Genomic DNA, 17,935 nt, shown 5'->3' on the forward strand with positions numbered 1-17,935 from the left:
GAAACGACTAAAATCAGAATCTTTAACTCCAACGTAAAATCCGTCCTGCTCTATGGGGCAGAGACATGGAGAATCAATAAGATCACAATAAATAAAGTGCAAACCTTCATAAACAAATGTCTCAGAAGAATCCTGAAAATCTACTGGCCAAACAAGGTCAGCAACAACGATCTGTGGACAAGAACAAAACAACCCCCAGCAGCAGACGAAATTGGACGAAGAAGATGGAGATGGATCGGGCACACATTACGCAAACCAGAGTCAAACACCACCAGACAGGCTCTGACCTGGAACCCTCAAGGAAAGAGAAGCAGAGGACGTCCTAAAAACACCTGGCGCCGGGACCTTCAGGCAGACACAAAGAGACTGGGAGGCACCTGGTCGCAGATAGAAAAGAACGCCAGCGACCGTGAACTCTGGAGGTCCCTTGTCGACGGCCTATACCCCAGCAGGGGTGCTACAGGCACTAACTAACTAACTATTTTCTTACCGTCTATATGGAATGGTAAAAGTTTAAATTGAATTTGTACCTTTTGTTCTGGCTTCTATTTAAATAAACTGTGTAAAAAGAAATATGCTACAAGAACTTAATTAACTGGAAAGTTAACTGGATTAACACGGTTCCACTAACAGTGTTGCTCTCTGAACTAGCGCTTCCCTGAGCGCCGTACATGGTCGCTCACTGCTCTGTGTGTCCTGCACCAGATGGGTCAAAAGCAGAAGTTCAATTTCAATTTCCCTACCATGAGTGTGCCTTTGCATGTCTGTGCATGTGTTTGGGACTAATAAATGCATCTTAAGTATCTTAATCGCCTTAAATGACGAGCCCCAGAGGGTTATACACTGTGAGATTTTTTCATTCAGATTTGGGTCATACAAGATTCTGCCGTCTCCAGAAAACAAATGGGAGAGGTGACAGAAATGCATGTGACTCCACTGGGCCAGATGGAGCTTGACGGGAAACAGCAGTTGACCGTAATTGTTGCCTGTACACACATTTTTCAGAAATCATAAAAATCTGACAGAGTTTTGAGAAGTGACTGGAGACACATGAAGTATGGATGTGGTTGCCAATTTAATCTGTGAAATCTTAGAGGCTTTTTGTTTAAATGCATTAGAGCACATCTCAAGTTACCAGCACAGCTGCTGCCATGGCTCGATTTCTCCTTGAGTATTCATTAACTTCAGTTAATCACGACAATCGGCGCTTGTCGTCATCAATCTCTCACGACATGGCAGCTACAGATTGAAATCAAGCCTTTAAAGACTGATGTGTCTGCCATGGCTCAAGCTTGGGTCAGACTGTTTGCTGTTAAAATGAACTTGCTGAGATGTAGCTGGCAGCAGGAATGACAGTCAGCCCCATCGTGGGTGTCTTTGACCTCACAAACCTGTCTGGGCTTGTCCAGGCTTGGTTTTCTGCTATCGCCTGCTTCTGGCCACAGGTTTTATTACATTTGCACATTTGTTAGTTGAAAATATAATCTTACGTCAAGGGGATCACCATTGATTATCTCTCATTGTTTCAGGTTTTTTTGACCAACTGGATAGGCAAAATAAATGTGGGGGAAACCTCTGTGAAACGACTTAAGTTTAGGTCAGTTTGGTGACTTTTTCCATCTGATATCACAATTTCCATGTGGGTTTTAGCGGCGACCATATTACTCCAGTGTGAACCTACAGTCACAGAATTACAGGGATTGGCTGTTGTGTTGTGCAAATGTAGATTCAGTGGTATGTCATTTTTGTGTTTGGTTATTCCGCTGACATTAAGCATGGTGTTGGTGCCACTGGCTATGGGGGTGTTTTTCTCAGAGGAAGGGACAAGGAGACTGGTCTGAACTCAGAGCAGAAGGAATGAGGCCAGTCCTTGAAGAAAAAGTACATACAGTATGACCTGTCAGTATGGGCGACAGTTCACCTTTCAGTGACGGCCCCAAAGCATACAGCCAGGACAATGCGGAAATGACTTTGGAATAAGTCTGTGGCTGTCCTTGCGAGTCTCGGCCAAAGCCCAGACTTAAAGTTGAGAACATCCTTGGAAAGACCTGAGGATTGCAGTTCACAGTCGCTTTCCATCCAATCTGAAGGAGCTTGAGAGGATCTGCCAGGAAACATGCCAGAGAAGACTGAACACTGTGATTGCTGCCAAAGAGGCTTCCACAACGTGCTGATTAAGGGACTGAATAGATTTCAGTCTTTTGATAAACAAATCAACTAGGTTTTAACTTTGACTGATATTGAGTGTAGCTTGATAGAAAATTGTTCCTTTTTTTATCTATTTACAAATGGATCAATGCCACATTGAAGTGTGGATAAGTAAAGGTGTCTGAATACGTTCTGAAGCCACTGTATGCATTATTATGTCTAATGCAGAGTACTGCCAAGATCAACTGTCGTCTTCACATTTACAATGTCAAGAGTTTACAATAGGCCCTCTGAGCAGTGCCACCTCAGGCCAAGGTGAACGCTACCGTGACTTATTATTGGATGGTCATGAGAAATGCCAGCTAGTTGTAGCAAAGAAGTGATTCGAAAATGTGTTTTGCTGTCCACCGCTGGAGACAGCTCTTAATAAGTACAGGGACAATGTTTGATGCTGAATTCACGAGTTCTGCTTTATACTAATGATGGCTATGTAGCAATAGCCAAAACTTGCTGTATGTTGCTTTTAAAAATGTGATACGCTTACTTCTTCCCACTGTCCAGAAATGAACACAATGTCAGATATGAATGCTGCCATGTCGTGCTGCAGCCATTGACGGTTGGAGCCATGTTATCGAGCCACGTTATATGTGGGCTTGACCAGTCATGACTCAATCTCAGCTCTCATAAACCCCGATGACATTTCAAACCGTGTTTATGGCATCATATGAGTAATTACAACTAAACCTACATGACAAATAAACACGTACATCAGTTTGAATGCCGGATTTATGATACTGACACTGCAACCACCCTCACGCAGACGATTGAAACGCTTTGGCTCCGCTTTTGGGGAGCTGTCATGTCGTCCATCTTCATATACAGTCCATGGTTCAATATGATGTCAAAGCTTCTTGAGTTTTAATATGACATGGTCTGAATCTGTATGCTACTCCGTTTGTCACGGCAGTGCTTACAGCTGAGGCTACGAAGGAGCTTAGGTTCATCTTAAAATAAACTTCCAACCCCGCGCGCTACGGTTTTACCTCAGGCTCTTTGTCACCACTCTCATGTCTGATATCAAACTTGGAAATGATAGGGTAAAGATTGCAGGAAGAATGGAAACAAGTTGGGATGGAGTGTGTGTTTCTCTCCCACTCAACACTCAAGTAGAACTACAGCAGGTGGGCGTTTTTCTGTGAGAGAGAGAGAGAGAGAGAGAGAGAGAGAGAGAGAGCGAGAGAGAGAGAAAGAAAGAAACCAGAAGGCAGGGAGACATGTGGAGGAAGGGTGACAGACTCAGTGAGGCAGGTGAAAGGGAGGGAGGGATGCTAGAGCGATAATTCTGTGCCAGAGACAACGTGTGTGGGGCGAGAGAAAGGTTTGCGTAGGGAGGATATATTACATGCAGTTCCATTAGCGTGTGTAATGGTGCTGAAAGGCTGCGTCCTGGTGCTGTTGACCGTGATGCCAGTAGGAGTTGAATTAAACAGTCCCTGTCAGGCTGCGCTGGTCACATTCTGGGCTATCAAAGGGAAACACAACACACACGACCCTCACACGTATCACAACATGTCAAACCAAGTAAAGCCTTTGTTCTGCTTTACCGGCTGAGTGTGTGCTCAGCATGAAACAAACTCTGTAATGACGACACAGGCTAATTGCCACGGTAGGGTGTACAAATTTACACTCAGTGCAGCGTCTCCACAGGTAATTGGATTTCACATAACCACCTCAATAATGGTGATATTGTTAGAATTAATTGTTTTATGTAAAATTGGTCTCAAAACAACTTTGAAAAGCTGAAGAATTAGTGAGAGGAATGGGAGAACTTCCACGAATGGTATATTTTATGTACGTGAAACATTTGCAAAAGATCAAACTTCTACTTGTGTGTACATTTTACAGAAGGGAGTTCAATTTAAAAATAACCACAGTGATAAAAAAGAGGGGTCTGATCTATTGAGCCAAAATGTATCCAACTGTAATGAAAACGTTTAAAAACTGTATCAAACAGCATCTTCAAATATAAATAGTTAAGTTGAGCTACGGATATTTCCAAATATTGATAGTGAAACAGTAGGTGGTCCAAAGTGTCCTAGTGTGCTGGAAGAGTGGAAGTGGACGTGTTAAGACATAACATTGCTGTGAGTCATAACACATCATTCCTTTCAATGACACTACTCTGGTGGTGTAATTGCAAAGTGCTAAAATAAACAGATAATACTGTTGCATCAGTAGCTCCCCAGAAAAATCTTAATCAATTACTAAATAGTCCACAATTATGAACAAGAGAACATAACATCAGGTAATTATTACATTGAGTGGTGATTAGTTCGAGTATCTGTGAATATTGAACACTTTCTTCATTAATACCTTAATTGTTTTCTAATGTGTTCCAAATTGTGAAGTTGCCCAACACAACGTGACATTAGCTTTGACCAATCAGGCAGTTGGGATATGGGTAAAAATTCCTGCTTATTTATTTTGTTATAGAAAATGCACATTTCTGCAGTTCCTGGTCAACACAACAGAGGTGAAACTGTCTGCGTGATGGTTACTCAACCAAATTGTCCAGCCTCATTGTTTTGTCTTGCTGTCAATGCAACGGGGGGCTTGCCCAGGCGGTGGGGTGTTGGCAGGGAAAATAATTTGAATGGGCACAGTGGCAAATGTGAATGCTTTGATGCTAGCTTTTGTTTTCTTGCCAAAATTAATCTTTTTTCTTTACTTTAATTTGGAATCAACCTGGTTTGTTCGATTTGAAATTTCCGCAATACTAACAGAGATTGCTCAAGTTTGATTTTTGGTTTCTGTATGGGGCAATATTTATTTAGAAAAATAATACAATAAAACCATGTTAACAGTGTATGACCACAAGTGACTTTTTCATCATCATACCGAGGTGATGTCAGAATAACCTTCTCTCAGATCAAAAGAGAAAGTTGCGTTTACTCAGAAATAAGAAGCTCATTTATTTGTGTTACATTTGTATTTTGTTGCTCTTCTCAGTTTCTGGCAAACCTCCCTTCTTTACCTTTGCCGCCTGAACCTTATTCACTGCACAGACCTTAGGGCCTGTCAGACAACGGATCGTGAATTATGCAGGCCAAAAGGAATACTGATCAATAGAGGTTTTAAGTGCTGCAAGTCCAACCTGCACAACATATCGATCCAGCTGCATGGGTTGGTGCACTTGGTGCATGAAATTCATTGAGTTACTGCAGCCACGTGTCGGGGTCCTGAACTCCTCGGGTTACTTCATCTATCTCTCTGTCTGTACTTACCAAGCAAAAATGTCTAAGTACACTTTTTTTTTCCTTTTTGTTAAATATGTTTTTAGTCATTTTCATTCTTGTTAAATCGTTCCTTGTTCGATGGTCAATGTTTGGTCTAAATTAGATATTTGATGCCATTAAAAACTGAGTGACATGATGTAATTGACAGCTCGTGATTGATCACTCTCTGTTGTATGGGGGCTCTAAATGATGTCAAAAATTCAAAATGGGATATTTTGCTTTCATTTTTATTAAAGCGGCATTTTTTCCTTACTCTTGATGAGAGGCGGTGGTCTAGTGGTAGAAACTTGGACTATGGTCAGAGAAGGTCTCTGGTTCGTCTCTGGTTCGACTCCACGGAGAGACAACAAAAGACGAACCTGGATTGATCTGTCCAAAAATCCAAGAGTCTCCCTACATTGTCTAGTGCCCCTGAGCAAGGCACCATACTCCTACATGGCTGCTCACTGCTCTGTGTGTCCTGCACCAGATGGGTTAAATGCAGAGGATAAATTTACCTACCATTGCATGAGTGTGTTGTGCATGTCTGCAGGGCCGGTCTTTCCTACAGGCGACATAGGCAGTTGCCTAGGGCGCCATTCAGAGGGGGGCGCCAAAAACTGCGCAGAGCAAAAAATAAAATAAAATATTTTTTTTTTTTGCTAGGCAGAGTTTTAGGCGCCCCCTTCTCTATGTGGTATGGCCAAAAATATTGTATTTAATTACTCTGACAGTAATTTAAGTAGTTTCATTAGAGAAATGAAGCTTGCCTAGAGCGCCAAATGTGCTAGGGCCGGCCCTGCATGTCTGTGCATGTGTTTGGTATAAATAAACGTATCTTAATCTGAATCTTAAAGTTAAGTGCAGAGGGTTTTAAAGCCCAACGAAATACACTGTGATTTTTGAATGTGGGCTGCAAAAATAAAAAAGGTTCAGTGATTGATTGAGGATGTGGAGACAGGTCCTCCATCTTTATATACAGTCAATGGCATGCACAGTATTATATTGTGTTACAAGATCCATATTTGTAATCAATGCTTTTCTTTCAGTCCATAGACTACAGTTGAAACTAGCTTCAATTGAAAATATCGTTTTACCCATCCACACATAGTGTATCCTGTAGGTATCGAGTGGTTATCTCTGCACGTCTCTGCTGAGTTGATTAGTGAACTGTGACCACAGTTTTCATAGAGACACCTGGCACCTTTGGGGCTGTCATTTAAAGGGCAAGTACAGAAGAACAAGACAAGAAGGGAAAATAAATGAGAAAACAACTCCATACTTTGGTTCTAAATGTCAGATGAGATGTTTGTTTTATTTCCTGTGTAAAAGTAGCAGATTATTCATTCTTGTTTGACAAATAATATTAATTTATTCTATCCAGACATACAGGTAACAAGGATTCTAAACTTCTACATTGAAGCGATTACTCTGAAATCACCTTGTGCTAAACACTTTGCATCAACTGTCTCTGCAGGTAAAGCCATTTGGTTTGATCTTGTGGATTCAGTCTCATGCTCATTATCTACCTCTGTGTCTTACTCGAAGGCATTTCAGAAATTTAGAAATCCAAGAAGAAAGTGTTTAAATATTCCCCACTTACCTGTAGTAGTTGACTGCATTGGGAATTATATGCAGGGGTAATACAAAGACTGGAGAATGGAGAGATAAACAAGCAAATTAGTTTCCTGACTTACAGCAAATTTGGGTTTACGGGTTTTATAACCCCCATAATTATTGTTATACATATAAAGTCAAGCCTGGTTTAGCGGTAGTGACAAACATTCACAGTAAAGGGCTATTTTAGCTGAGGTTTGTCTCAACACTTGTGTGGGTGTCTATAACTTCTCTGACCATTTTCAAACACAAACACTAGAGCCTGCAATTATTGTTTTGGCATATCACCACATTTTATGATGATGTGGCAAACATACAAATCTATCAATCACAGAGCAACGTTAGCATAGATTTAGTAATTTTCCGTCCACCTGACTAATGCAAGGCCATTATTTAGTCCAATGGCTCCTTCACTCACTCTGTCATTTGATTTTTAACCTGGTGGCGTCTTAAATCCAAGCATTGATTGATTTCTTCAAAGCCAAACTGTCATTTCTGGTGAACAAAAAAAGAAAAAAGTTAAATTATGACAGTGACATAATGGCAGAAATTAACATGTAATTGAGCAGCAGCACAGTACAGAAAAGTCTCCTTGATGTGAGTTTCACAGCAGAGTTTGGAAACGTTAGTTACTTTAAATGAAGTGATGCTGCAGCACCAAAAGCCCTGACTATATTGAACTGAGCAAGGATATGTTTCAATGCTTATAAATTCAACTTTTCATTTGTATGAGAGAAATTTTTTTGAATGACTCTTCCTTCAAAGATTAGTCTCGCTTTAACACAGTAGATGAAAGGTTCTGTCTTCTGTTTATCTGTTTAACTTGTCGTGACAACCGAGCTCTTACTCAGTCAAACCCCCGGATGAGTATATAAACTGTCTGCTGCTGAGTTTGTGTCTTTGTGCAGAAAGATTTGGGCTTAGCATCCAACGAGCTAGAAAGGGTTCTAATTTAGCTAGATGGCACAAGGGCTAACTTAACTGGATGAGTGACATATTAGCCAAAGCTCATAAGCGATATTGCATGAAATGTTTCTCACAGAATTAATTCAATATATGGCGCCAGCAGGGTGCATGTTCACAAAGGTCACTCTCACATGATGAAAACACTTCTGGGTACACAGACTAAAGAGTGAAACCAATCTATTGCTTGAGAGGAAGAACTGCACTGACGCGACAACTGCAGCAGATAGTGCTGCACACACAAAGTTAGAGATCTCTTATGTTATCATGAAAAGTGTTTTTTTTAAAGTTAGTTTGATATGACCATGTGGCGGAACAAATAAAAATATGGAGGGCCACTACAGTTTTGATAATTAATGGAAAACACTGGGATATTTCACTATTTTGAGGACGCTAATTTATCATTACCTACCTTGTCTCAAACCCAGATACTTTACACTGGCACCGAGGACAATCCCTACTTATGATTCACAAAGTGAATAAAACAGTAGTTGTGTTTTAGAGGTCGAGGCTTGAGCGGGCTCAGGAATGTTGTCAGAGAAAATATGCAATGGGAAACAGGTCGAAACAGGGAGAAAATAAAAAATCTAAAGCAGCGGGAGTATTGAGTGAGAGCAGATAATGTGTGAGCCAGACACACAGAGAGAAAGGAAGAAAGAGACAGAATCTCATTAACGGTGTGAAAAGTCTTTGGCCTTGGCCTTTAATGTGATGCTATGTCTCTCAGTCTTCTCCAGAAGCTGCCAACTTTCCCCCGCCCTCCCTAGCGCTGCTGTTTCACCATGTGTCTTCCCCAGCTCTCTCTCCTTTTTATTACTCTGGCATCTCCTCCCCCCCGGCTTCTCAGTGTCTTTCTCCTGCTCCTCTTGATGCTGCAGAGCATGGTGAGATGGGTATTACTTATTTATGGTCATGCATTGTCTGTGTGCGTGGGCTTAAGTAATATTCATTTGAGCTGTGCGGCTATAATACAAAGCCTCGTTCTTTCTCATATGCGAGGGATGAAAGACGAGCATTGGTGCCTGCTACGGTCCCCGAGTCTGAATACTCCCAAGTCAAAGTATGTGTATGGGGGGGGGGGGGGGGCGTTTCAGAGCTCAGCATGGTTTGTTAAAAGCTATAAAAACAACAAACTGACTCAACCTTTTACGTTTCTTTTCTTTTTTTAACCTACTTTGCTTCATTCTTCTGCTATTTTCTATTTTTTGAACCCTTTTCTTTTTCACTCATGTGCCTCTCCTTTTTCCAGCACAGAGCTGCAGGGCAGGTCAGTGCTGTAAAAGCTTCACTGTTGTGAAGCAGACAGGCTTTATTCCATGGTAGAAAGAGTCTATTCCCATTAAATCAGGCTTGTATTTTCTGTCTCTCCCATAGTGGGGTTTAATGGGTTGTCTGTATCTGGAGATTTTGCACAGCCAAACACTACATGTGTTTTTCTGGCTGTGCCCTTCCTCTGGCCTACCTCTGTGTTCTTTGCTCTGGGGAGGGAGGAAAAAAGGACAGCGGGACATTTTAAGGTCGAATGGAATCGAAATAAAAACTCTGTATCCTCATCTGTTTCGACTGTTAATCAACTCTTAAATCAAAACGGATTGAAACATGTTGTTTTATTTTCTGCACCTACAGCAATCCCTATGTTAGTGTTATCCAGAGGTCACACAGAAAGGGACTGCTATCTCATTAGCTACCCCCTTCCCTAGTATAAGGTTGGTCTCACTTAATCTATTGTGTCATCCAGTAGGGATTGTGTTAGTGTTTGCCTCTTACCTCTGAGTGATATTCAAATTTGACAGTTCATAACAACAAAGTAGCGTTGTTTGACAAAAAGGGAAACTCCCCTTGTATCAGTGTTTGTAGGTCATACAAGGCTATGACACTGGGCACCATGGAGGGAGACAGCGTGTCTTCTTCAAAGCCAGTTCTCAACGTCAGTCACAGCTGCCATGAGAAACATCCATGGAGACCCATCAATCAGACACATTTTCTATAAATGTTGCAAACACTAAAACACCCCATGAATTATGTCCTGCGAAGATTATATTGTACTCACACAAGACATGCAGATAATTGAAATCTCCGTTTTGACTGTAAGCCCGGCCATCGCTTCTCTCTTCCTCTTTCAAAAGCAGACGGGGAGGGGATCGAGTGAGTGAGGACAGTGGCAGGGCATAGCTGAGAGTCTGCAATCCGGGGCTGGAGCACTGCTAAGTTTAGTGGGGGGGGGGTGTAAGTATGGGCATGAGAGCCAAACAGAGCAAAGGGAGGAAAGCTAAACCAGACTCGCTTGCCGACATGCACACACACACATACACACACACACACAACCAAACAAAGCCGAGAGCAGGAGCTCCTTTTTGGAATCAGACAGCAGCGGATGTTCTAATTTCCTCCTCTCCTCCTCCCTCCATCTTTATCCCTGTTTTCTGCCGAGCAAAGCCTAATGATGTCCCTTGTGACAAGTGCTGGTTAACTACTAGCCATCAACACTTGCAGGCGCACGGACGCAGGAGTGTGCACGCTGCCACATACACACTGTGCATTCTGGCCAGCAGCTGGTAGCCCTGCCAACTTTGCGCCCCCTGACTTGAAGGAGATATGGGGAGCAGATGTGAATCTATTCCACCTGACAGGTCTGAGAGAGGAAAACAGGATCCTGCAGAATGTGTGTGCGTACGTGCGTGCACATATGTGTGTATATGTGTGTATTTGTGTTGTCATCAACTACCTTGGGGAAAACAGTTACTTGGGGACATCTTGTCCAACTGGGAAGAAAAAGTCATGTCCACAAACGGGAATTAAGGTGATTTTTTGCTTAGTTTAAACTTTATAGGAAGGGCTAAGATTAGCAAGTAGTGGTTATTGTTATGGTTAACTGGTTCAATGCAGAATTCTTGAATAAAAGCTCATCTCCTACAAATGTAAGAGGTTCTATCATTGCTGCAAAATGCCGAATTTAACACCTTTAAACAAAAACAACAGGGTCAGCAACACTTGTAATTGATTATCCAGGCTTTTCCATGTAGCCTGGTAGCCGAAGCGAATGGCTGTTCTTTTCTTCTGGTAGGGGGTCATGTGATAGGAACCTGAAAAACCAGCGAACGATACCCTGTGACTGAAAAAAGCGAATAAGCAAGCGGTTGTAAGAGTCTACGTCATCGTCTCTTTCTGCCCGTCCAGACTTAAACCTAGGATTCAAGTCTTCAAACTCGCCAGCATTTCAGAACCACAATTGTGTGGACACCAAGGATATCTACAGCAGAGTTGATGCTTTTTCTACAAACAAGTAGTGTGGATGTGATTACCCAAAAAATGGCTTGTCACGACATGTGGGTATAAATGGGATTGGGACATCAGAGCCTGTCTTCAGCCTTGCAGGAAAAACAAACCAGACTTGTCGTTGCTTTGTTTTGCATGGCTATGGCCACATCTTCATATTCGTATTACTAGAAATGCTTCTTCCTTTCCTTCAGTGTTTCCTCCTGTCCTCTCTGGTGTGTCTACTACCCCCGTCCCGAGACAGTAAGCTGCTTCATTATCTCCTTTGCAGCAGCTTTGTAAGAAGAATCATGGGACCATCCTCTTAAAGAAAGCTTTTTCTCCCACTGCCACATCCAGCTACATTTTAAATTGACATCTACAATAGAAAGGCCTGAGATTAAAGCACCCCAGAATTTCAAATACACAAAATAGGCTCGATTCTGGCTGTGAATTTTTGAATTTCATAGATGTGTTAGTGTCTGAAAAAGTCAAGCCATGCGATTCACTTTAGCCTTAACCTGCTACGACAAACATACAGTAGCGTATACAACGCTGTCATTTTAATTAAGATTTCTTGCCGGAGCAATGTGAGGATTAACTGCTGCTGAAAATCAGCTATAAAGCCACTTCATTCAAAATCAACATGATCCTTTGCCTCTGTATTCCCCAATTTACTTCCCCTTCCTTTTCCTCTCAGAATTTCACAGCTTTAGCAAGAAACAATGGGATCCAATCAGTTCCCACTCTAAAATGATGAGATATGTGACTCGCCCATCATCGGCATGACCCATGATTGTAAAAAAAAAAGGATGTTGCTGTTGATGCCTTCTGAGCTTGTGAACATTAAGCAGCGCCTGGCATGATCAAGATCCAGTGCTGCGTGGAAGCTGCAGTGTGAGGGCACGGGTTTATCGGCGCTGGAGTGATTTATAATGAATTCTTCCCTTGAGGCACGGAGCCGAATAAGACCAGTGTACATGCAAATACCGAATGATCAAGTGATAGTGAAGCATTCCCAGAGTAAGTTTCCTGATTTCCTGTCATCATCAATCACATTCTAAAACCTCACTGCATGTGTGTCTATTTGTGTGTTGAACAACTCTGGAATTTACTAACCATTTCAAAAATCTTTAGGCGAAGGACTTATTATCTCCTTTATACGAGGATTAGAGTGGATCTGATGAGATCTCTAATCTCATCAGATAGGGTGCAAAGTGGTGTGTGCGGGCTGGAAACTAACACCATAAAACCACACTAACATGTACACACACAGTGACACACACACACAAGCAAACAGTTGAGCAATTAACGAGTAATTTGCATTGCGTGTGCACTAATCTGGGACGTGGCCATAATTATACTTGGTGAGAACAGCACACAGCACTTGTGGTACTGTTCATTACACGAGTCAGTCTGAGTAGCTGTCAGTATCTTACACAGACACACTCACACACACACACACACACAGAAACATGATTATTGTTGTGAGAGAAGTCTAACGCTGCTTCGCTCCTGTAATCACAGATCATGATAGAGGATAGAGAGCAGAGGCTTGGTGGCATGGTATTGGAATTGATATCTCTACTCTACCTACTGTACCTCAAGGATTCTGGAAATTAGACAACTGTTCCACATAACCCATAGCAACTAACCAGGAGTACTGGTACCATTGCTGCAAGTGAGTTACTTGTTGTAGATGTTAACTTTACAAATGTGTTTATATATATATTTTACTTTTATAAAATAATTTTTGCTCCATAGTACTGAATACATATCACACTATTCTGTCCAATGTGATTTTGACAGTGTTTGGAGTTTGCGGTCGTTTGTCTCAAGCCAATTCTGTTGTGCCGAGTGATCCGAAAATGAAACTGTGAAAATAAACTGTTCAGATGATGCTATGCACCTTCAAATTTAATTAATTAACACAGCCATAACAATCAGCTGGCTAATGGTAACTTTTAATCATCAACCCACATATATTTATTTTAGTTAACTCTGTGTGTGTGAGCTCTAATCTGCTTGGTAGTGGACATAATATACACGAGGCAACAATAGATGAAGTACAAGCTGGGCAGTTAAAGACTGTCCTTTTTTAGATAAGATTAGATTCAACTTTATTGTCATTGCACAGTACAAGTACATATACAACTTAATGCGGTTTAGCATCTAACCAGAAGTGCAAAAAAAATGGCAGTTAAAGTGCAGAGATGGAATATGTAAATAAATATGAAGTACAGTTAGAAATAGTCATGGAATATAAATGGAATATGAACAGTATTAAGAGGTAAGGTATGATATAAGAATGATAATACACTAAGAGCAAAATAAATATATAAAGATATGAATACACTATAGGTGGGATAATAAAGTAGGAATAAGTTAAGTGCAAATGTACAAATGTTCAAATGTGCAAATGTGCAAATGTGCAAATTTACAAATGTTCAAATGTGCAAATGTTCAGTGGATGTGCATGTAGGTGATCGACTTTCACTAGATGTTTCCAAATATGTGTGTTTTGCCCTCACATACAAAATAATTGTGGCACTTGTGGCAACGAACATTGTCAGAATCAAGTCTAGTGAAGTCGATCCACACTTTTGCACTTTTGTGTTGATAGGTGTGATGTCTAACGAATCAGACAGGGCTGTGGGCAGGACATTGATCGAGACAACAGAGTGGGGACAATAGACAGAGAGAGACAGCTTCATCGGCCACCTCCATATTCAGATGTCACAGCAGGTTTATGTTCTTGCAGAATAGGGACATGCACGTTTTTTGCAAAGTTTCACTTTGTCGGGGCTGTGTGATACTGTCACTGTCAGAATGTGGTCTTGTTAATGCTGCTTGTTGGACACTCGCTACTGAAGAGCGTTAACTTAATCTAAGTGCATTTCCTATCATAGCTCATCTTCTTTAGCTGCATGTTTTCAGCTGTAATGAAGCTTGAGATTGTCCTTCTCTTCTCTGTGAGCATGTCACTGCAAACTAGGCAGTTTATTAAGGATTTGTCCAATTCTCTTGAAGAGCACTTTCTGATTCGTCCTTTCTTATCCTCGCCAGTCGCCATTGTGTTTTTCAGTGATGACAAGTGTCAGCCACGTATCTGTTTAGCTGCGTTCACTCTGAAAGGTGAAAGACATATTGGTCTCCTGTTTTGTAATACATGTTTATTATTTTTAGTTTTAAGACACCAACAACTGACATTTCAGTTTTTCCTCTCTTTTGCTTGTTTTTATTTTTTTATATTGTCTCACAGGTTGGATGTTTCTGACAATGACAGTCATGGGATTAAAATGCTAATATCAAAAGTATTGCTTTGTGGTTATACAGTTAACTCTTGCTCTCAACATGACTGTGTTATTAACGGCTTTCACCTTTTTCATGCTGATATCTCCAGTTTTAAAACGTTATAATAAATCTATAATGAAACACATCTTGGAATGACACTAGGACACAATGACATTTAACTTAATGCACGTGACATTTTGGCAGAATCTTGTCAGGGAGAGCGTACAAGGTTATCTGAGGTTGACACTGTTGTTTGTATTGGCAGTGTGGTATTGACCCAGATCAGCCTGCCTGTCAGTTAAGTGACTTTTGAAACAGTTTGGGTCTATGACGTATGAAGCAACTTATTTGCCATGCTTGTTTAAAGAGATAAACCTATTTTCCATTGTTGGGTTGTTTAGCCCCAAAAAATCTTTCTATGGGGATTAATATGTAAACTAACCGTACACACACTCACACACACACACACACAAACACACACACACATACAACCAAACATAAACAAACACACACACACATACCACCTTGTCACAACTCTTTTTAGCTCTCATCTAAAATGAGAACATGCCTTGGGCCGAGCTGGGAGAATGGAAGTCAAAGACAGAACGAGAAAAAGGGAGAAAAAAAAAGGACAGGGAGGGAAATAAAATTAAAGAGAAAAGCCAAAGGGGAGAACTCCGAGTGATAAAAGGCCAAACTGGGAGAGGGAAGGGGAGAGAGAGAGAGAGAGACAGCGGAGGAGAAGACAGGGGCTGTGGATCAGCCTAGAGGGTCAGCGGTGTGAAAGAGTTGTGGTTCATTGTAATGTCTCAACCTCTTCCATCTTGCCCCCACCTCCCCATCCATCCCCCGACCATGCCCCCCCCCCCCCCCCCCCCCCAAAAAAAAAAACACACACACCCACTCCCTAAAGCAGCTATTTAACATGGAAATTGATTTAAACAGAGGCTGAGATATCCGCAGTGGGACCCGAGGACAGGTGCCTCCAGTCGGTAGAGGAGAAGCTAATGAGAGGTGAGAGACCCGTGCAGAGCTAACAAGGAAAGCAGAGCGCCCAATGAGACAGGGAGCGCACAGGCAGAAATTAGAGGGAGGGAGCACTGAGTGGGAAAGAATTTGAAGTGAAATCGGAGAGAAATGAGGCAGTCGAAATGTTATAATTTCCAACTCTAGGTCCCTGCCAACTGCGAGACGAGAGGAAGAAAAAAAAAAGAAGATGAGTGAGAAAAAGTGTGATTTTCGCATGTGAGTCTGTGTGTGGGTGTAAAACTTTAATTTGTGGGTTAGCATATTCTACTCAGGCAGAAGAACTGTTCGTTCAATTAACACCCATGTGGGCATGAAGTTGCTGCTGTCATTATAGTAAAAGTTCTCGGTAACAGCTTATGCACCACAAAAGTTTCAGCTGCATACCAGTTTGTTCATGTGGTCTTCTAGCTCTCCAGCAGGCTAGCAAAACTAAATACCTAGATTGACAATGACAAGGCAAACAATATTGCTGTATTTGCAGTGTGGACAAGAAAGAAAGAGTTACCGTTATCGATATTTGCTTTATTGAAAGGGTATTAGCGTTAGCTTTAAATTTGCATAAGTCGTTTCTTTTTCCTCTGCTTCTACTTTCTACCAATTCCTGGAGGAAATATCTTGCTCTGTAGCAGCTAAATGATCCACTCTGTTTACCAGCTGGTTGCCATAGCAAGGGACCAAATGACAGACGGACCGACTTGTTCTGTTGGACACAAGGTTGGAGACAAAGGTGAGTTCACATGGGTTCACATACGTCACATATATGAGCTGAAAGATGGTATTCTCCAGAGAGCTGAGGGGAACATAAGAGCCAAGTAATATATCTTTATGCATATGTTTGTACAAGTAGCATCTTTCATTCACACCACACACCTTTCTTGTTCAAATATATTAATTAAAAAAATACATGATTTTGCATCTGATCAACAAATATGAAATCATTATATTCCTTTTTAGCACATGTATGTTGTTACAGGAGAAAGTTGAGGCTACATGTGTACTATACATCCATAGCATTAACAAGAGCGTCTCCTCTTCAGGGTCCTTCCTCCACTCTGCCGCTGACCTGCGTTCACTTTACACTTGCAACAATAAACACCAACACTATTCAGACGTTATCGGAAGACCAACACACACACAGGCTGCAGACAGGAGAAGAATACTTGCCACAGAATATCACACAATGCAGATTTTTTTTTTACTTAATTGTTGCAGAAGAAGCAACGGCCCGCTGATCCAGGAACATAAATATTAATCCAGCAGGTTTTTTTCTAAAGGTCAGCTCTAAGTGTGAGTGATTAGAAAAGAGCAGGAGAGCCGAGTCTCTTGTTGCCCAGCTGAGTAATGTGCCTCGATGCTGCCACGGGGGGGGGGGGGGGGCCAGGTGAGGCCATGCCGCTAAAGATGCAGCACATTCAAAGTCTCAACTGAATGCATGTCAAATCAATGTGGAGAGCACTGACCACTGCTATAGACTGACTGTTGAAGTCTTATTTTTTTATTAAAAACCTTATTTTGTCAATTATAACACATTTGAAATATCACACATTCTACTTTTTTTAAAGCACAAATCAAGAGGCTAGTGAAGATGAACACCTCCAGTCACCTAGTGATACAAAAAGAATCATTTATAGAAGTACATTTTTTTGATGAATTGAGATGCATTGATAATCGTTTTTTCATAGAATCGTAGCCCTCCTAGTCGAAATCGAATCGAGAGTTTACCACCCCCAGCATATACCAAGTACAAGTAATAACTATACCAAAATCATCCATATCACAAATCACAACCGCTCTCCGGTTACAACTCTTCACTTTTCCAACATCTTATCATTTTCGAAAGGAACCCCAGCAGCAACAGTGTGAACACACACCTCGAGCCACAGCAGCTCAGTGAGGTTTCCTTCCTTCAACTCATTCTTGCTTGTCAAATCATTGCCGGTCAAGTTGACTGTTAAAAAAAAAAACACCAGGAAAGTGGGAAATGTTCTGGTGCTCTCAACGGGCTGTCTGCGACTGGCTGTAGGGTGTTGTAGCAGGCTCAAGGCTTCTGATGAAAGAAATTAGCTTGTGGGCTTCTGTAAAGTATTACCTCAACAGTCCAGACTATTTGGATGGTATAAGAGCCAGACCTGAGAGTATCTTGTAATCAGGTAAAATTCAAGTGTGATTTCTGTCTATGTAAAACGGATAAGAGATTAAAAGTAGAAATTTCCTGTGATGGGAAAAGAGCCAAAATGAATGGAAATCCCTGACTTCACTATGCCCATAGTTCCAGCTGAGTTTTATTCCTGTTTTAATATGTCTATTTACCATTGATTTCAACCATTACTGTAAGTCACCAAACTTGTTCACCT

Source organism: Platichthys flesus, chromosome 17 (genome assembly GCF_949316205.1).
Source record: "Platichthys flesus chromosome 17, fPlaFle2.1, whole genome shotgun sequence".
In the NCBI taxonomy this organism is placed as follows: Eukaryota; Metazoa; Chordata; class Actinopteri; order Pleuronectiformes; family Pleuronectidae; genus Platichthys; species Platichthys flesus.